Source organism: Lathyrus oleraceus, chromosome 3 (genome assembly GCF_024323335.1).
Source record: "Lathyrus oleraceus cultivar Zhongwan6 chromosome 3, CAAS_Psat_ZW6_1.0, whole genome shotgun sequence".
NCBI lineage: Eukaryota > Viridiplantae > Streptophyta > Magnoliopsida > Fabales > Fabaceae > Lathyrus > Lathyrus oleraceus.
Window position 1 is genome coordinate 265928579 of NC_066581.1, and position 22168 is coordinate 265950746.

At 36.9% G+C, this 22168-nt stretch overlaps 1 non-coding gene across 1 annotated transcript; it reads right to left on the reverse strand.

The window, feature by feature from the left end:
- Positions 1-12601: 12601 nt before the first annotated feature.
- Positions 12602-12708, reverse strand: LOC127133075 (small nucleolar RNA R71). Its single transcript, XR_007807070.1, has one exon. It is a non-coding gene; the product is annotated as a small nucleolar RNA R71 (small nucleolar RNA).
- Positions 12709-22168: the final 9460 nt, after the last annotated feature.

The following is a 22168-nucleotide window of genomic DNA, read 5'->3' on the forward strand; positions in this document are numbered from 1 at the left end:
AACTTGAGATTGAAGCTTGTTGTGTTCTTGAGGGTTTGGAGAGAATGTGAGAGATCTAGATCCAATCTTGGGAAAAGTGAGGTTCTGTTATGATTAGGAGATGATTTGGTTTATATACCTTGCATTAATCCACCACTAATCATGTTTAATTAACAATTTGGAATGTTAGTGAAATGGCAATTTTTGTAAGCAAGGGCAAATTGGTCAATACACAATGACAGCTAGTGCCAGCTGTTTTGACAGCTCAAGCAACCCCCAAATACCATATGTGATGTGTAGAAACTATCCCCATTCCAATTGGTTGAGTATTTCTCAAAATCATATGTGTGTGGTAATTGATCCATTTTTAGCATTTCATTTTTCACCCCAAAACTCAAACCATGTGCATTAACCATAAAATGAATATTCAAACACACTTAAAATGCCATTCCTGAGGTGTTGGAAAAAGTCCCATTCAAAAATTCCAATTATTTTGACATTTGGACAATTTTGCCCCTGATCCAATTCAGCTGTCCAGTTGAAAAGTGACTTTTTGCCTTGGCCATTTTGAACAAATCCAATGATGCACCCTCAAAGTACATGTCAAATGGAGTTTGTGCATATAAAGAACTTGCAATTTGGACAAAGTATGTGGTAGTTATGGCCTCCTGATTACGGGTCTTTTCTGAAATTCACTGAGCCATATTTTGCAAACCACACATTGGATTTTCAAGTTCTTGGACTTTTTGGAAAGGTGAGAACAAGATCTACAACTTTCATGTTGAACAATTTTTCATTTGAAGCTTCCTTGGACACGTGGCTTTGAGGTCCAAAACTTTCCATTTTTGGAAACTTCAGTTACAGGTCAATTTCTATTTTTGGCAGTTTTTGTCCTGACTTGATTTCCTTCATTTTCAAGCTTTGCAATGTCATTTAACACTTATTCCAACATGAATGAAGTGTCTTCAACTCATTTTCACCTCCAAATCCATCAGATCATGTACAGTTGACCACAGTTGACTTTTCCATCTGATAGATGAATTTGGCAATGCATTGATCAATTTAAGCCCCAATCTCCAACTGAAATGGCTCAAGGGTGAAACCCTAGCCTCAATAAGTACAATATAATCACATAATGAACCCCATAACCATCATAACCCCATCTCCTGATCATGCCCTGACTGGCCCAATACAACTGATTAGGGTTGACTAGTGGTCAAAACCCTAATCTCAAGGAATCTTCTTCAATCTTCTGATGACATCCAACCATGATGATGATGATGTATCAATTCAAACAAGATGAAGACCAATATCCATGGAGAATCCTGAAACCCTAATCTCACAGCCCAATCCTCAGATGGCCCATGATCAGTCAATAAACCCTAGGCTTTCACTTTCTGACTTCCTACCTCCTGATTAAGACTTGGGAAGATAGCTTGCACAATGAAACCACATGATATGCAATATGAAATGCCTAATGCCCTAAAATGACATGCAAATATGTTAATGCTAGTCCCAAGAGAGGAGGGCAAATTTTGAGGTGTTACACCTGACAATGTAATACATAGAAGGAAACACCTTTATCCTCACATATCTCTCAAGCCCGGAACGTGTATCATCTTTCTCAAGCCCATAACGTCTATCATCTTTCTCAAACCCATAACGAAGAACGAAGAAAGCACAAACAACAGAGAACGTAGAATGAACAAAGAAAGCACCGAGATTTCTCATATTTCTATAATACTGGTAATGTTCGTTTTTTTCGTTTTAATCTTCGCCCAATTCTATTTTAGGTTTCATCTGGGTTGGCATTTTAGGGTTTTGTGTTCCTGATTCAAAATGTTGTAATTTTTAGGTATATTATGGATGAATATGTGCAACTAGTTATACACCATGTGTTTTTTAAGGTGATGATGAGTCAAGTTATGGGGGTTCAGTTGTTGAGGTGAAGTGCGATGTTGATAAGTGGGGTTATTTTGAGGTGTTAGGGATTGTTAAAGAACTGAGATATAAGGAACCTGGAACAGTAATATACAAGGAGCCAACTGTTGGTTTGTTTACTTTGAGTGATGATAAAGGTGCCCAAGAGATAGTTGATTTATGTAAGGTACATAAGAGTGTTCATTTGTATGTGCAACATTCAGTTTCTCAACCTGATTACTATGATGGACCTATAGAGGATGAAACTGACAACATGGCTAAGGTTGTAGTTAATGTTGATGAAACTGAAGATGTCATTGGAAAACCGGTTAAAGATGTTCTCAATGGTAAAGCATATGGTGTAAGTGACTTGGATAAGGCTGAGGTTGGAGGCACAAATGTTGATGTTAATGGGGCTACGCATATGAGTGAGGGTGAGGTAGGAGATATTAATGTTGATGTTAATGGGGTTGAGAATATGAGTGAGGGTGAGGTATGAGATAATAATGTTGATGTTAATGAGGTTGAGGATATGAGTGAGGGTGAGGTAGGACATAATAATGTCGATGTTAATGGGGCTGAGGATATGAGTGATAGTGATGATATGAGTTTCCATTATAACAGTGCCTTGGATGTTGCCTTTCAAGACCTAGATGAAGATAATGATGGTTTAGTGGAAGAGGATATTACCCATATATTGGGTTATGACAAGGAGGTAGAAGGTAAAGACAAAAAAAATAGTGAGGAATGTGAAGGTGCTAGTGAGGAATGTGAAGGTGTTATTGATGAATTGGAGAGTGGATGTGAAACTGATGATGAAAGTAATTGTTATAGGAAGAAGTATCTTGTTTTCAAAATGCCCAAAAACATGTCAAACTACAAATGGGAATTAGGAACATATTTTGCAACAAAGAATGATTTTAAGGAGGCAATTACTTTATATGTAATTCAGTCGGGAAGGGATTTGAGGTTCTCTAAAAATGATAAACAAAGGGTAAGAGTGATATATGAAGAGAAGGGTATTGGAATGCATACTGTGGGAAGTTACCATATGAAGATTCTTGGTAATTGAGGAAATTGGTGGATAAGCATAACTGTAGTAGATCATATAATGTGAAGCTCGTGACTACAAAGTGGTTAAGTAAAAGAATTCAAAACTCTTTGAAAGATAATCCAAATATGAAAATCAGTGACATCAAGGAAGAGATTTCTTGGAAAGAAGTTGAAAGAGATTATATGGAAATATGCTAAGTCAACATATTCACAATCTTGAGAAAGGGAAATGAGAGAAATGAGATATGTTAATGAGGAAGCGTTCAAGCACATGATGAAAGTTATGTTTTTGTCAAATGTGTTGTCTTAGGTCTGTAGTGTCACTTATGTTTTGGTACAATGTGATGTCTTAGGTCTGTAATGTAACTTAGATTTTGGTACTATGTTTTGTAACCCTTATATGGGAATTCTGTTATGGTGCAATGAAAGACATATTTTGTAAACCTTACTGTTGTGGTCAAATATACAAATTATAACAATTAAGTAACAAATTATACTAGTTAAGTTACAAATTATACCAATTCAGTTACAAATTATACCAGTTAGGTTATACCAGATTGGTAGACAAATTAAACCAGTAAATATACCAAGTGATAAACAACATTGCACAGGTTACATTAACAATTCATTGATCTCATAAAACAATTGCACATGTTACATTAACATTACATAGGTTACGATAACAAATTAAACCAATATCTATACCAGGTAGAAATGCAATTCATTCATCCCATAGAACAATTCAATTCCATTTCAGTGTACAATTACATTAACAAATTGTAGATTAATACACTTAAAGCAACAAAAAATGAATTTTTCCAAAATGTCTTCCACTTCATTGTGTTATTTACGGCCCCATCAAGTTCTTCAATTAATCCTTCATATTTAAGAAATTTCTGATGTTGATCTTCATTCTCTTTTGCTAAGATTTCCAACCTCTTCTTTTTATTCTTGATAAACATGTCCCTGTCATTTTTCACTTCAACATAAAACCAATCAAAATAATCACATCCATTACTTGTATTCCCAAGCACAGGTTACATACAACATTACCCACTGTATAAAATCGAAAATGCAAACTTAACAAGATAAATCATACCTTTTAATGTGAACATCCCCAAAAATTTTGACTATTTTTTCCCTTCTGAGTACAACAAAATCACCACACCAACAGTTAGGTCTCCATTGATTTTTCGAAGAAGCATAATTAAGCCCAGATTCAGAAGTGTGGCTCACTTCTCCACCATACCCATACCCTTTTTGCGACGGAGCAGAACTTTTATGCACCACTATTCATAGATTACAAAAACAAGATGAAGGAAACTTGTGAAGATGCTGGCTACTGAAGAAGATGAAGGCAACTTATGAGCAGTGAAGAAGGTGGGCACAAATGGTGTCCGCGGATGAAGAAGGTAGGCACATATGGGAATTATGCACGGAACCCTAATTCACATGAAGAAGATATCCTACATAAAGCTGACATGGATGTTAACACTTTCACATTTAACACCGTTACTATGTTTTGTCTACAAAGAATAGACGTGGCACATTTAATATAGTTGAGGGATCAAGATGGTACTTTTTAAAATTAAGGAACCAAAATGAACCCAACGTTAAACATCTGGGACGAAAAAGGCTATTTTCCATTCTTTTTATTTCAACATTTTATTTCTTTTATGATTGCTTGGTTGATTAATCTTCATCATCTCAAATCATCCATAGATGAATATCCTTCGGTTGATTCAATCTTCTTTAATTTAAATATGTTGATAAATTCTCAATTGATCATTTTTGGCCCTTTAAATTGATGATAGGTTATCCCGTGGTGAAGTATATGTTTAGGTCCTTTGATTTGGTTGATAGATGATCTCTAAGTGATTATTTTTTACAACTTAACTTCTAACCTTTATATTATTCAATGCTAACTTCTAACTCCTAACATTTAAATTTGTGCAATTTAAATTCTTGTAGTTTAATTCTTGCACATTAGCATTCATACAGTTTATCTTCATATCATTTTATGATCATTTTATTCTTTATCTTGTTATCTAATCAAAAATAATCAAAAACATGATAAAAATGGAAAACACTAAAAATACTTAATCTTCTTCTTTGTGAGACATAACGGACCACAGACTTTTTGAATGACCCTAGCATACCATGGAGTATTATGTACTTTGTATGGGAATTAATGTAATGAACTTAGAGGACTTGTTAGCACCCTTGCTTGGACCTTGGACTTTTGTGATTGACCTATGCACAACTTGGAGTTTCTTTGAACTTGTAATCTTTTATTGCAAGAATGGCTTTCATTCATGGCACTACCTTAGGGAGACATGCTTTGTAATTCCATTATACACTTGTTATCCTAGGACACAATGCACACACAAGGCTTTCTCTTGGGCTACCTTACAATGAGACCCTTTATTTCTCACAATGTCCCTTGTATTTTTCATGTACTCCTCTCCCCATTTTGGTGTACCTTTTTTCCTCATTTTCCTTTGTCTGTTGTTGCTCGTTAGTCAACCTTAGGAGCTAGGATCGTCTCACCATTTCTTAATAAGCAAACAAACCCTTGATCCAACGTAAAGCGACATTTTCTCAAATCAAATTCAAAAACATAATAAAATATTATTAGGATTGTATGCCCCGAGCCTAAATGGTGGAGAATGAGTGAGAATTGAGCTTTCCTACCCTCATTCTGAGTATTTTGGACACAAGACACTTGACTTGGTAGTTTAAAATACCCACTTCTACCCATAGTCTTTAGTGCAATCCGAAGTCAAAAACAATCTCCTTTTAAAACATTAAAATAACATCAACTCATCAAACCATTTTTGAGCCTTAGGGCATCATCCCGAAAATCCCTTTTCAAGGTAAAAACAATCAACACACAAACATTTTGTACTCCAAACTACGGAGCTCTGACTTCCTTATTGCATGAATGAGGATACATAGGCACAATGGTTCGAAACCTTGGCAAGAACACTAATTAAAATTCAAAAACCATTCCATAAACATTGAGATAACGACGCCCATTCAAGCGACACAACCTAAATGGTTCATGTCGAGTACGACGGATGTAAGGGGTGTTAATACCTTCCCGTTGCATAACCGACTTCCGAACCTAAATTTAGTTGCGAGATCATTTTCTTTCACCTTTGAGGTTTTATCGATATTTTCCCTTTCTTTTGGAATAAATAAAATCCAATGGCGACTCTGTATTTTTCCTGTAGCGACAGCTGGCGACTCTGATGGGGGCCCTTCCCTAAGCAACTAGAATATAGTTTAGATTGCCTTCCACGCATGTTTGGGTGTTTATCTTTCCGCTTTATTATCGCTTTATGTATGGTCTTACTCATTTCTTCTCTTATATGTTACATGGCTCTGTGATGATGCGGTATTGAATGGATATTGTGTTGATTGTAAGAAACCTTAAGGGAAAGACTCTCAACCCGAGTCTAGAGTGAAAACTTGAGATAGGAGAGGTTGATTAGTATGGGCCACCGAGAAGCTTTTCTAGTAAGGGTTGATACGATAACCTCACTTATAGTTGATTCTTTTAAGGATATTGACGACCGTCAAGCTTTTAGCGTAAGCGTCAACGTTTTCATGAGGATCCATGACTCTAAGGACCTTTGTAGAACCATGAACCTTTGGCCAACTAGAATCGATGGTCGCGTAGTACGGGTCCCCAGGAAGCTTTTCTCGCATGGGTCGGTACGAAGACCTCACTCAGAATAGATTTTCTTGATCGAGTTGTCGACTGGCAAGTAAATTGACATAAGTGGCAAACAGTCAAGGAAATTTGTGACTCTGAGATCCTTATCTAGAACCCAATATTGATGACCGTGTAGTGCAGGTCCCCGAGAAGCTTTTCTCGCGTGGGTCGATACGAAGAACTCGCCCATAATAGATTCATTTGATGGAGTTGTCGACCGACAAGCCTTTGCCGTAAGCGGAAAACATTCCGATGAATCCATGACTATAAGGTTCCTATTTTAACCCTAGATCATACCCGATGAGATCCCTGGTTTGGAAAGCAATAAATGTGATACTCCATCTGTATCTCAGACTTATGAAGCTTTTCTTGAGTATTGTTCTTTCATGCATTCATACATTCATGCATCATAAGCATAAAAAATACAAAATAAAGCTCTTAGTATCTGGTGTTCATTGAAGGAATACACAAGAACATTTTCCAAAGTAATCATGAATTCGCCTCCTAGGAAAAGCACATTCTCCTTCCAATACAAGGAACCTCAAATCGATAGCATGAAGGCCTTGAGTTCTAGGGTGACACCTATCAAGCACAACAAGTTTCATGCAACATGTGGGAATATTCTAGACCTAGTGACAGAAAAAGTGGACTTTGGAGCTCTCACCATATTGGCTCAGTATTATGATATCCCTATGTGATGTTTCACTTTCCCCGACTTCCATATAGATCCTACCTTTGAAGAGTTCAAGAGGATTTTGGATCGACCTATCAGATACCATAATCCTTTCCCAAAGTTGAAAGAAGACATTACTATGCCCAAGTTAGCCTCAGTGTTGGGTCTTGATGTGATTGAAGTGGTGGCCAATTGGACACATAAGGGAGTCATCAAAGGGTTCACGAGGAAGTACGTGGAAGGCCATGCTTGGAAGTTTGTCAAAGAAGAGAAGTGGGCATCCTGTGGTGCAGTCTTGACACTTCTTATTTATGGAATTATTTTGTTTCCCAACATTGACAATTTCATAGATCGCTCGGCAGTAAAGATTTTCTTGTCTAGCAATCCAGCGCCTTTCCTTTGGAAGACTCCTACCACACTTTCCACACTCATCATGAGAAGAAGAGTGGGACTTTCCTTTGTTATGCTCCGCTCTTGCACATATGGATGAAAATCCATATGCGTCAAAAGGGTCCTTTTGTTTCCAAAGGTCACTCATGGCCTCAGAGGTTTGCTTCATTCTTTATCGGTTCTATCCAATGGTACAAAAGGGAATGGGAAACCAAAAACATCATACTCAAGTGTGAAGGATTTACTAATGTATCTTTAATAAAGACATGTGGTTGCATCAATTATAACCTCGTGTTATGCATGAAATAGTTTGGGCATGCAATCAATGGCCCTCCTAAGGATAAGGACCTTGTGTCGTTTGCCATCAATGACGTTGATCCAATCAAACCTGTTGTAAGGAAAGTAAGGAAAGCTTGGACAAAGATCGTCAGAAGTGGTCAAAAGAAAGAAAAGAAGAATGTCATTGCCAAAGAGCCATATGTCTAGTGGGTAAGGGAAAGAGCTTAAATAGTGAAGATCCCTTTTTACTTTGAAGTTTTAAATTCAGGGGGAGCTTTCAAACCTAACTCTGATATTCTAAGCTGAAAAATAACTTTTAACAGTATAAAATTTAGGGGGAGCTTACAAACCCCACTCTGGTATTTTAATATGATTAAACCAAGTAAAAATTATTCATCAAAATACATGGTTTTGTCATAATTAAAAAGGGGAAATTGTAAGAACAAGATTTGGTTCTGCATATGGCCTTTAGTTTTTATGATGACAATGCATTGTTTCTAAGAGAAAAAATTTGTTCCCTAATGGTTTTTGTCTAGTGTGTAGCTTTTGCTAACAGGTTTTGACTCTGAAGAATTCATGTGTAATGTCATCAGATTCTGGACTCCCACTCTAACTCGGAAGAGATACAAAGTGTTTTACAAGATGTTGTCAAGTTCTAGAATGCTATTAGACATCAGTTCTGACGAACGTTTATTCTAAAGCTTCTGACTGTTACTATGATTGAATAACCTTTGGAAGATTGTCAAGCCTTCAAGTTCTGCGCTCTCAAGTTCTGAAGACTCTGAAGAACAAGATCTGAAGACTCCATAGACCAGGTTCTGAAAAACTGTGTCAAGACTCTGAAGACCGAGGTTCTGAATATTCTCTCAAATAGTTTCTTGATCCTTATAAGCATGCTTCAACATCATTTATTCATAAGCCTGTGAAGATTAGAAGATAATATCAAAAGGTTTTGCATCAGGAAAGTAATACACAATACAAGATCACAATTCTCTCCACTACGCTGATTTTGTGGGCTAAGGATAGTACTATTGTACCATTTTTCCTCCCAATATGCAAACCGTTATACAAAGAGACAACTATAAATTTTATATTCCAATTCTATCCTCCAATGAATCTTTTAACTGCCTATATAAAGGAAACTTAAGAGATTGGACAAGTTGCTCATGCTAATTCACTATGCTATACTACGCTCATACACGACGCTTTTGCTGAAGTATATGTTTTATGTGTATAGTTTTTGTAAACACAAACAGAGATTTTATTCGTTATTGTGTGATAACTTCATTGTATTTAACTTGTGTTAATCTGCTTTCTTATAAGCAATATTGTAAACACATTCTTGTAAATCTCAATTGTTTGAGTATATTCCTTGAGTGACTAGGCTTTAGTCAGATAGACTCAAGAAGACAAAGACGGGTTATCTTTGTGGTGTCTATAATCAATTTCGGTTATAGTGGATTAAGTCTTTGTTGAGAATGCAAAATCACATTGGTGGGTGGAATGGAGGTAACTTTGTTAACAGAGAACCAAGATAAAAATAATTGTGTTATTTTTATTGTTCGTGTTACTGTTTTTTGTGTTGGTTTTTAAAAAAGCTTTCATTTTTAGAAACCCAATTCAACCCCCCCCCCCCCTTTTTCTTGTGTTTCTTGCCACCTTCAACATATGTAGAGACAAATGAGTATCTCTCAGATCTAGGCGACGAGTATGTCGAAGAGAGTAAGGTGAATGTTGCATAACTTAAGCTAGGACCTCCTTACGTGTGTAAGTTGTTGTAACCATCGAACATGAAGAATCCTGTCAAACCCAACAGAAATGATAAATTCGTTACAAAAACATACACTTTTGATATAACTAAATATGATGAAATATTTGATTTATTGGGTACTGATGGGCAGATTATAGTGCCTCTAGGCATGAAAACTCCCTCATTAGAACAAAGAAAAAAGAGAGACTTTTGTAAGTACCACAATTGTTTGGGTCATAAAACTTCTCAATGTGCAGTTTTAAGGGATTTAGTGTAGAAAATAGTGAAAGAAGGAATGTTGCAATTTGGTGAAAAGCCAAAAACTTCCATGCAAGTGGATGTTGATCCACTCCACACTAAAGAAGCACATTATACAGATCATGTTGAGATTCTCATCGTTGAAGCTATTGACGGTTTCGACATGGATGTCAAAAAAGCTGAACAAAACTCTACAGGTGCTGATGAAGAAATGAAATTAGTGTACCCTCGGGCTGAAGAGGGACTCATTGATTTCTTGGAGAGATGCAAACTAAACGACTCCAAAACTATTCTATGACCTAGGTGTAGCACGATTTTTAATGAGGAGGCAACAAAAGAGTTTGAAGAAATAAGAATGCATGATCTAAGGAAGGGAAAGAGAGGAGGTTCGACTGTGAGGTTCACCTTCAACAAATGAGGAGTCCCACACAGGAACAAAGAGTACCAAAGGCACATTCGACAGCCTCACCAGAAGACTTACCGTCCTCCTGCCAATGTACCCTAGAGGAAGTGGGTGAAACCTATGAACCAGAGGGGGTTGAATCAACCAAAATGGAAGGTAGTCGATCCAAAGATAGGATTTACTGACCCGAAAAATTCTAATGTGTCGACGGGTTATCCACATGTCCCTCAAAACTATAAGGGAAAAAATACTATGACGCAGACTCAATGTAGATGTCATCAGAGAAAAAGAAGGTTGGACGTGAAGCCTATGGGTCGAAGCGTTAAGCTTCTTGGTCGAATGCTCTAAAGAAACCTTTCACAAGGAAGATGAGTGAATAAGAAAAAAAATATTGTTGATCATAAATTATCCCTAAGAATTGCACCTTTGGGAAAAGATGGTGCTAATTCAGGGGCACAATCTCCTGATTATGTTGATCACACTGAATCACACTGCATTTTTGACTCAGATTTCACATGTTTTTTTAGGTCTTTATTATCATTTTGCTTGTGTTATGCTTTCTTTTGTGTTGTTTTCAGGTATTTAGCTCTTTCAGGACCTTTTTAGAAGAAACGAAGCAAAAAGACCATGAAATTAGGGTTTTCGGCAAAAATTGTACTCATGGCGTTCTACATGGCGACCGCTATAGGAGAAGCCATGACACATCAGCCCTCAACAAGGAGGAAACTGCCACGATCCCATGAACTTCCCCATTTACTCACATGGCGGGCGCCATAGAGGGGTGGCGGGCGCCACCTTTTCATTTCACGTTCCCACTAAAGAGAAGTTGAAGGGCATTCTGGTCTTTGCATGCTACTGAATTCCTCTATAAATAGGTCGTTATAGTTCATTTCCAAATCATCCAACTTAGTTTACAACACTAAGACTATATTATCATCTGTAAAAGCGGTAATTCGTCACATCGAGGGGTTATCGCACCTTAGTGAGATTGAGTTAGAGCACTTTGATTTTGTTGTCGTCTTTATTTTCAAAGTCAAAGGTCTATTTACTTCCTTGTACCAGATTTAAAGCCTCCGTTTGGAGCAGGTTCTAATTTAGTCGCATTTTTATTTTACTTGTTATGCTTTACTTTATTTAATTTCTTGCCATGCTTTACTTTATTTAATTTTCCCGCCATTATCTTTATTGCTCGTTTTAATTGTTTTACACGCTTTACTTACGCCTTACATTCTAGACAACTCTTCATCATGATCAATATCGTTGTGTTTGTTTGTATTACCATGTTTGGCTAAATCTTTCAAAGGTTAGAATGTAAGGATCGCGGTTAAAGAGATGTTTCACATATTGCATCTGTAGAAATGCTTTAGGGGCTGTTTTGATTCTTAATTCGAGTTTTCTAAAACAAACTTGGTTAATTTTAACTACTCAAGGAGTGCGAAAGCACCTTGGCTTAGTTACTAGGAATTTTTATCACTTCAAGGAAAATCAATTTTTGAAACTGTTTTCGGACGCGTTGATAGATTTGAAATCAGGAAACTCCTTAGGTAAAACTTTCCGAATCAAAATCACTTTTCAACTAAGCTTACGAGTCTTATTTCTTAAAAATAGGTTTACTACTTTAGCATTCTGTGCACCTTTTATAAGTGACAATAAAAGGCCTTAATTTAAGGGTAAACTCGCTTCTGAATATGCAAAACCGACAGTTCCCGTTAAATGGACTCTTTTCAAGAGTGGAAAATATTGCCCCATAAGTAGTTCTATTTAGACAATCGAAGCATCATTTAACTGGCGTGAAATACATTCAAGCCTGTCTTTATCTGCACTGTATTTATCATTTTCTTTATTTGCAACATCAATATCTCTTTTGTACCGCCTTCGATAAACATTGTAACAATAGTAATCGATAGATTAACGATTTGGTCTCGGTGGGATCGATATTCTTTTATATTACTCTGTGAGAACCCAAATCAACATTTAAAAGTCTTTATCCAACTGGCCGACACCTTTAAATCCAACGGTGCTTCACCTGATGCGATTTGTTTAAGATTATTTCCTTTCTCCCTCAGGGATATAGGACGTTCATGGTTAGATTCACTTCCAGCCAACTTAATAACTACCTGGGAAGACCTTAGGAGAGTATTCCTTGCTAGATATTTTCCCCCCAGTAAGACTGCTGTTCTTCGAAACCAAATAACTAGATTTACTCAAAACCAAAGAGAATCACTTTTTGAAGCTTGGGAGAGATACAAAGAGTTGTTAAGAGTCTGTCCACACCATGGCCTAGAACAATGGCTGATTGTTCATACCTTCTACAATGGACTCCATTATAAAACAAAGATGAGCATCGACGCTGCCGCTGGTGACGCGTTGATGTACAAACCTTACCCTGAAGCTTGCGACCTAATTGAGGATATGGCCCAAAACCATTACCAATGGGGAACTGAACGAGCATCAATAGAGAAAAAGGAGACCCAAGGTGGAATACATGAGATGAGTTCTATGGACATGATGCAAGCGAAAATGGACGCTTTAGCCCTTAAGGTCGAACATATTTCTACAAACTCTAACACCGCAGCGGTAGTCCACACAGAGTGTGAACTTTGTGGATCTAAAGGACACGGATCGGCGGAATGTAACCTTTTGAACGACCTGAACACCGACCAAGTGAATTACGCCCAAGGTAACCCATTTTCAAACACTTACAACCCTGGATGGAGGAATCACCCAAATTTTTCCTATAAAAACCAGAACCCTATCCAAAATTATGCACCTCAAAGACCACAAGGTTTTCAAGCCAAAAAACCAAATCAACCTATGCAAGTTGTGCCCCAGAAGCCTAACCTTGAGAAGATCATGGAGAGCTTTATATCAGGCCAGACTCAGCAAAATAAAGAATTCCTAAACCAGAACATTCACGTAAACAAACTGATAACGCAATTAGGGACTAAGGTTGATCAGATAATTACTCACAATAAGATGCTTGAAACCCAGATCTCATAGGTAGCACAAAACCAAGCCCCACAAACTACACCTAGAGGACAATTCCCTGGACAACCTCAACTCAACCCTCGAGGGCAAGCTAACGTTATCACATTACGAAGTGGGACCGCTTACAAAGGGCCTCATAACCCAGCAATGAGCGAGTCCAAATATTCTAAAGAAAATATACCTACCAGCCAAGAAGAGGAACCGGTGGAACCTGAAAAACAAACCGACCAAGAAGGAGAAGCCAAGGATAAAACTTACAAACCACCACCCCCGTACAAACCATCAATTCCATATCCGCAAAGACTTAAACAAACCAAAAACAATAACCAATACCAAAAGTTTATAAAAGTAATAGAGAAGCTTCATGTCGAGATTCCTTTCACCGAAGCCATCACCCAAATTCCATCTTACGCCAAATTTCTCAAAGACATCTTAACCAACAAGCGTAGGCTTGACGATCCCAAGACATTGGAATGAAACTTTATTTCCAAGAATAAACTTGCTAAGAAGGAGAAAGACCCTGGGAGTTTTTCTATACCTTGCATTCTAGGGAGTCATGTGATCGACAAGGCTTTCCTAGACTTAGGCGCTAGTGTGAGTTTAATGCCCTTAGCTATGTGTAAAAGGTTAAACTTAGGAGAATTACAACCGACTAAGATATCCCTCCAATTAGCCGATAGATCTGTTAAGTATCCCGTAGGCATATTAGAAGACATCCCCGTTAGGACCGGTCAACTTTATATCCCGACAGACTTTGTGGTCATGGATATCAAGGAAGACGACGATATCCCTATCCTTTTAGGTAGACCATTTTTATCAACAGCCGGAGCCATAATAGATGTTAAAAGAGGAAAATTAACTTTCGAAGTAGGAGATGAAAAGATAAAGTTTATTGTTTCAAAGTTCTTGATGGCACCAATCATAGGAGACGCATGTTACACGATTGATATCATAGATGAATGCATAAGGGAATTTGATCAAGAAGAACCTAAGATCGAACCACTTCCAAACCCGAATGAAAAGGATGAAGAGCTAAAGGAAACGGAACCTCACACTAACGAATGTTTGGCCCTTACTCCTGACCTTTCACCAAACTCTCAAAAACCAGCTCAAGAATTTAAGGAATTGCCCAAGAACCTAAGATACGAGTTTTTGGATAAAGAAATGAACCACCCAGTAATAGTTAGTGCCACCTTAAACCAAGACGAGACAAACCAACTCTTGAATATTTTATGAAGATACCCCTCTGCCTTAGGATACAACATCTTTGATTTAAAAGGTATAAGCCCATCCATGTGTATGCACAGGATCTCGCTAGAGGAGGATTCAAAACCTTCCAGAGAATATCATAGAAAAAGCAACCCTGTAATGAGTGAGGTGGTAAAGAAGGAAGTCCTTAAACTGCTAGAAGCTAGTATAATCTATCAGATCTCCGATAGTAAATGGGTAAGTCTTGTATTTATGGTACCCAAAAAGGGAGGCATCACAGTCGTGCAGAACGAGAAGGGCGAGCATGTGGCTAAACGTATAGAAGGCGGATGGCGTATGTGCATAAACTATAGGAAACTCAATAAGGCAACTAGGAAAGACCATTTCCCCCTTCCATTCATAGATCAAATGCTTGGGCGTCTTGCCAGACACTCTTACTTTTGTTATCTTGATGGATATTCTGGATTTTTCCAAATACCCATACACCCCGAGGATCAAGAGAAAACAACCTTCACCTGTCCTTACGGAACATTTGCTTATAGACGAATGTCGTTTGGACTCTGCAATGCGCCAGCTACTTTCCAACGTTGTATGATGTCAATCTTCGCAGATTATCTCGACGGAATTATGGAAGTATTCATGGATGATTTCTCGGTATGTGGGTTTGACTTTGAGGATTGCCTCATTAATCTTGAGAAAATCCTAGAAAGATGCGTAGAAGTTAACCTTGTATTAAACTGGGAGAAGTGCCACTTTATGGTTAAAGAAGGCATAGTGTTAGGACATATAATATCTGAAAGAGGCATTGAGGTCGACAAAGTAAAGATAGAAGTGATAGAAAACCTTAACCCTCCTAAGACTGTTAGATAAGTCCGAAGTTTTCTTGGACACGCCGGTTTTTACCAACACTTTATAAAAGATTTCTCTAAAATAACAAAACCCCTGACCGGCCTTCTGATGAAAGACGTTGAATTCATTTTCAATGAAAAATGTATCGAAGCCTTTAATAAGTTAAAACAAATGCTAATTTCAGCACCCATTTTACAAACTCCGGATTGGACTCAACCTTTTGAAATAATGTGTGATGCTAGCGATTTTGCTGTAGGAGCTGTTTTAGGACAAAGAGAAAATAAGAAATTACATGTGATATATTACGCTAGTAGAACCCTAGATGCTGCTCAACTTAATTATACGACAACAGAGAAAGAACTCCTAGCTGTAGTTTTAACAATTGATAAATTTAGGTCTTATCTTGTTGGATCTAAGATTATAGTCTATACAGACCATGCAACTATTCGTTACCTTCTAAGCAAAAAGGATGCAAAACCTAGGTTACTCAGATGGATCCTTTTGCTACAAGAGTTCGACTTAGATATCTGAGACAAAAAAGGAACATAAAATGTAGTTGCTGGCCATCTTTCCAAACTAGAGCATTTGAAGCCAGACCGTTTACCTATAAATGATGATTTCACCTATGACAGATTGATAGCTAAGTTAGACACCGCTCCCCTTGAACCTGATAGAGACAACTTTGGAACAGTTTCAGAGATTAGCAGAGTACCATGGTATGTTGATTTTGTGAATTATCTAGCCGCTGATATCATACCACCTGACCTCAATTATCAACAAAAGAAGAAGTCCTTTAAAGATGTAAGACATTTCTATTGGGATGAACCGCTCCTTTTTAAAAGAGGAACAGATAACATCTTTCGACGTTGCATCCCGGAAGAAGAAGTTAGAAATATTATAGAGCATTGTCACTCTTCACTCTATGGTGGACATTCAAGCACATCCAAGACATACACTAAGATCCTTCAAGCTGGTCGTTATTGGCCAACACTATGGCGTGATATTCCTACACACACTGCATCACCTGCACACACTGCACCTTCTTCTTCTGATCATTTTACAGGTACCGTTCCTGGTTTTTACATCACTGAGGAGATGTGGCGTGAGCACCTGGTTCGGGAAGAAAGGCGTGACGCCCTTCTAAATACCATAAACCAACAATTGACTGATAATATGAGTTTTATGGTAGCCTCCCAGCAGCGCAGTGAGCAAGCACATCAGACTATCACTGAGTCCTTGCTTGCGATCACTAATGAGCAGCATCGCCAATGACAGGCTACTGAGCGTCACTTCGCACTTATCGAGGCCAACAAAGAGTCTCTCTTAGGTCGCTCTAGGCAGCTGCAGGAAGGTCTCGGTACTCGTAGCAGGATTCGTCGACCCAGGCATCCTGACCAGGTTACTCCTACCCTATCTCATATCGAAACATTGAGGATAATGTTCGGTTTAAGTGTGGGAGGAGATTTTTATCGCTTTCCTTTATTTTCAGTATGTTTTATTTTCAGTATGTTTTGTGTGTTTTAGTTGTTTGTTTTTCTTTCAATAAAATAACATGTGTTTGACGAGTCATCTATGTGGTGTATCCGTACTTCTCCCATTTCTTTAGCCTTACCAAAATTTTGTGAGCAAAGAAAACACTGTATTTTGAATATTCAGGCTATAAGACAAGTTTATGACAGGATGTAAAAGACTTGGGAAAACTTTTTCTAAAACTCGATATCGTCTTGACACCGTAGGCTTCATGATTATAAGAGTCGGTCCCGATACCCCATATGTTGTGGCCCTAACTTTTGTTTCAAATAAGTCCTTAAGTAGTTTATCCTTGCAGTCAGCTCCGGCTTAAGCATGCTCTACGTAGGGGACCTATGAAAATAAGTGAATGATCATAAAAATTTATGCTTTGTTCTCTAGTTGTATGAAAATTCTGGGCTAGGTGACTCTCACATGGTCATTTAACCCAGCAAAATAAAAAGATTTGCGAAACATGAAGAAGAATATATATATATATATATATATATATATATATATATATATATATATATATATATATATATATATATATATATATATATATATATATATATATATATATATATATATATATATATATATATATATATATATATATATATATATATGCCTATTGTTGGTTGGTTCAGAGGTATCTGGTGCTGAACTTGGTAGGGTGGATTACGATCCAATCCCCCACAACTATATATATATATATATATATATATATATATATATATATATATATATATATATATATATATATATATATATATATATATATATATATATATATATATATATATATATATATATATATATATATATATCTGGTGCTGAACTTGGTAGGGTGGATTACGATCCAATCCCCCACAACTATATATATATATATATATATATATATATATATATATATATATATATATATATATATATATATATATATATATATATATATATATATATATATGCCTATTGTTGGTTGGTTCAGAGGTATCTGGTGCTGAACTTGGTAGGGTGGATTACGATCCAATCCCCCACAACTATACTTGGGTCAAATAAAGGGGTTACACCAACTTATGTACCAGAGCCCCATGCTTAAGATCATAATCACTAACCGGTCACCTTACTATGAGTAGGTACGGATAACGGGCTTAATGTGATTGCACCTAAATGAAAAGGACTTGAAGAAGATGAAAAGTAGGCCTAGGTATGGTGGGGTAATATGGATTGATTTGTATAGGAACAAAGCCTATGACCGCATTTGCGGGAAGTGTCACTACAATATCCTTAGTTCGATTCGTTAGTACCTATCGATACATTCCTTGAATGAACTTATAAGCCTTTTTGCCTTGAATTAACTCTGGTTGATACTGTTTCTTGCATGAGCTATAAAGAGTTTTGCTTGAAGACAAGCAAAGGTTTAAGTGTGGGAGAATTTGATCACATTGAATCACACCACGTTTTTTACTCGGATTTCACATGTTTTTTAGATCTTTATTATCATTTTGCTTGTGTTATGCTTTCTTTTGTGTTGTTTTCAGGTTTTAGCTCTTTCAGGACTTTTTTTAGAAGAAACGAAGCAAAAAGACCATGAAATTAGGGTTTTCGGCAAAAATTGTACTCATGGCGTTCTACATGGCGGCCGCTATAGGAGAAGCCATGACACATCAGCCCTCAACAAGGAGGAAACTACCACGATCCCATGAACTTCCCCACTTACTCACATGGTGGACGCCATAGAGTGGTGGCGGGCGCCACCTTTGCATTTCACGTTCCCACTAAAGAGAAGTTGAAGGGCATCCTGGTCTTTGCATACTGTTGAGTTCCTCTATAAATAGGTCGTTATAGTTCATTTCCAAATCATCCAACTTAGTTTACAACACTAAGACTATATTATCATTTGTAAAAGCGGTAATCCATCACATCTAGGGGTTATCACACCTTAGTGAGATTGAGTTGGAGCACTTTGATTTTGTTGTCGTCTTTATTTTCAAAGTCAAAGGTCTATTTACTTCCTTGTACCAGATTTAAAGCCTCCGTTTGGAGCAGGTTCTAATTTAATTGCATTTTTATTTTACTTGCTATGCTTTACTTTATTTAATTTCTTGCCATGCTTTACTTTATTTAATTTTCCCACCATTATCTTTATTGCTCGTTTTAATTGTTTTACACGCTTTACTTATGCCTTACATTCTAAACAACTCTTCATCATGATCAATATCGTTGTGTTTGTTTGTATTACCATGTCTGGCTAAATCTTTCAAAGGTTAGAATGTAAGGATCGCGGTTAAAGAGATGTTTCACATATTGCATCTGTAGAAATGCTTTAGGGGCTGTTTTGATTCTTAATTCGAGTTTTCTAAAACAAACTTGGTTAATTTTAACTACTCAAGGAGTGCGAAAGCACCCTGACTTAGTAACTAGGAATTTTTATCACTTCAAGGAAAAACGATTTTTGAAACTGTTTTCGGACGCATTGATAGATTTGAAATCAGGAAACTTCTTAGGTAAAACTTTCCAAATCAAAATCACTTTTCAACTAAGCTTACGAGTCTTATTTCTTAAAAATAGGTTTACTACTTTAGCGTTCTGCGCACCTTTTATAAGTGACAATAAAAGGCCTTAATTTAAGGGTAAACTCGGTTCTAAATACACGAAAGCGACAGTTCCCGTTAAATGGATTCTTTTCAAGAGTGGAAAATATTGCCCCATAAGTAGTTTTATTTAGACAATCGAAGCATCATTTAACTGACATGAAATACATTCAAGCCTGTCTTTATCTGCACTATATTTATCATTTTCTTTATTTACTGTTATTTGCGACATCAATATCTCTTTTGTACCGCCTTAGATAAACATCGTAACAATAGTAATCGATAGATTGACGATTTGGTCTCTATGGGATCGATATTCTTTTATATTACTCTGACGTGATTCGTGCACTTGCGAATATAGCGGTCATATGTTCTTCAACTAGAGGAGAAGTATCCTGAGTATCTTCCCTAACCAGATGAAGAAATGATGGATGACAACTTTGACTCGGGTTCTGAAGACGATCTATTAAGAAATTGCACCATAGTTTTAATGTTATCGACAAAATATGATTGTGTGTCAGAATTATCTGAAACAAAAGAAGACTATGTGCAAGATGAGGTGGCGAACTAGAAGCTAATATGATACTATGTCATGGATAATGGCGTCGTGGAAGAACAAAAGGCCATATTTGAAAAAATAGATACTGGAATAATGTACCACCTAAAACCCTTGTTCATAAGGGAAAAGGTAGGTAACATGGATGTCAATAAAGTTTTTCTTGACGGAGGAGCCGTTGTAAACTTGATGTCGCATCCCTTATTTAAGAAAATAGGGAAATCTTATACAGATCTCCGACCTTCTAATATGTTCTTGTCGAACTATGAAGGCAAGACCAATCATATCCTGGGAGTAATACATGTCAAACTATCAGTTGGCAGTACAACCAGGCCAACATTATTTATGGTGATTGTGTCTAATGCAAAATATAATTTGTTGCTAAGACATAAATGAATACATGGCATTGGTGTAGTTCCTTCAACTTTGCACCAAATGATTGCCATATGGCGCCCATATAGCATAGTGGAGAATATTGAAGCTGACCAGAGTTATTATATGGTTGAAGTTAACATGGTTAACAAGAAGCACTTAGACAAGAACCTATCCAAAATCTATCCATGCTATGCAACAAAGGATACCTATACTCCCTAGAAAGATGCAACGTACTTTGTAAACTTACATCCCAACCATGGAATCATCTGGGATAAGGAAGACGTTGGAGGTCACACTATCAAAGATGGAAGCGTCGCACCCACTGGGTAGAAGATGGCCAACTACCATGACTACTTCTCACACCCTAATTTTTGCCCTACTTAATCAATATGCATGCATCCATTGATATTCATTTGTCTACAACCATCCATTTGTGTTTCCTTCATCTGTATTTAGTTCATTAGCATCACGTTTGCATCTCTGTATTGACCATTTCGTCTGGTCATTGTTTAGTCTTGGGTTATAAAACCAACAATATGTAGAATTTTGATCATTTGAATGTTTCAAATCATGCATTCCATTTTGATCATAATGCATCTCTTATTCACATTTTTGAGTCCACCTAAGGAGTTTGGTCTTTGAATTATAAGAATGAGCCCAATACTTTAATGAGTACGGTATTTAGGACTCATGCATGCTTTAATGACATATTTTGTGATGCATTTCCATAGCAAGGATGACTTTTAAGTTTGAGATTTTTTTCTTTTGAAGTAACATAAGCATAACATGTGTCTGTTAATAAACAAAGGAAGGTTACATAGGGTTTCAACGATGTTGGCAATTCACATTACTTCACTTTTTATTATTATTATTTTTTTTACATATCGATCTTTGGTTACAAAATTAAAATTCAAAGAATGGCAAAAATTCTATTAATCTTCAAATTCCCAAGCAGCCAAACTTTTCCTTTAAGCTTCAATCCTTCCAGGCCGTACCATTTTGTATTCATCCATGATTAGTCTTGTTGTCAAAGTCCTACTTGCTTTTGACCTAAGAAACCAAGAGAAGGAGGTTAGTTCCCAAGGATATATGTGACAAAATGCAATAAGATCAATTGAAAGAAAACCAAAACATTGTTAAAAATCAGAATTTTAAAAATTTAAAAGTAGAGGGAAGAGTCTACTACCAAACAAAATTGAAATGCAGTGAGTACACCAGCACTTGCATAATTTCAGCAAGACAATTTTGGCATCTTAGAAAGCACAAAAGAGCTTGCCATGAATAATGTATACAATAAAAAAATCATAATAAAGATAACCCTAAGGTCCCCCATATAAAAGAGGAAGAAGACAGCATAGGGGGGGAGGGGTCCGAAAAAATCATTAAAAAACACCATCAATAACATACAACCAAAAAGATAAAAAAAAAAGGGAGATCAGTAACTAAGTAGCTTCAAAATATTTCTAAAAAAAAAGAGGCCACACATCTAACCAGAAATCGTTCATCATCACAGAAGGGAAAAAACAGAGACACGTACCTGAAATCGGTACCCCCTTTCTAGCCATTCTTGTTTCATATTATTTTCTTACTGATGTTTTGAACTATTCATTGCCTACACATGTGTTTTGGTTGCTGTACATTTTGGTTTTCCCATTTTTC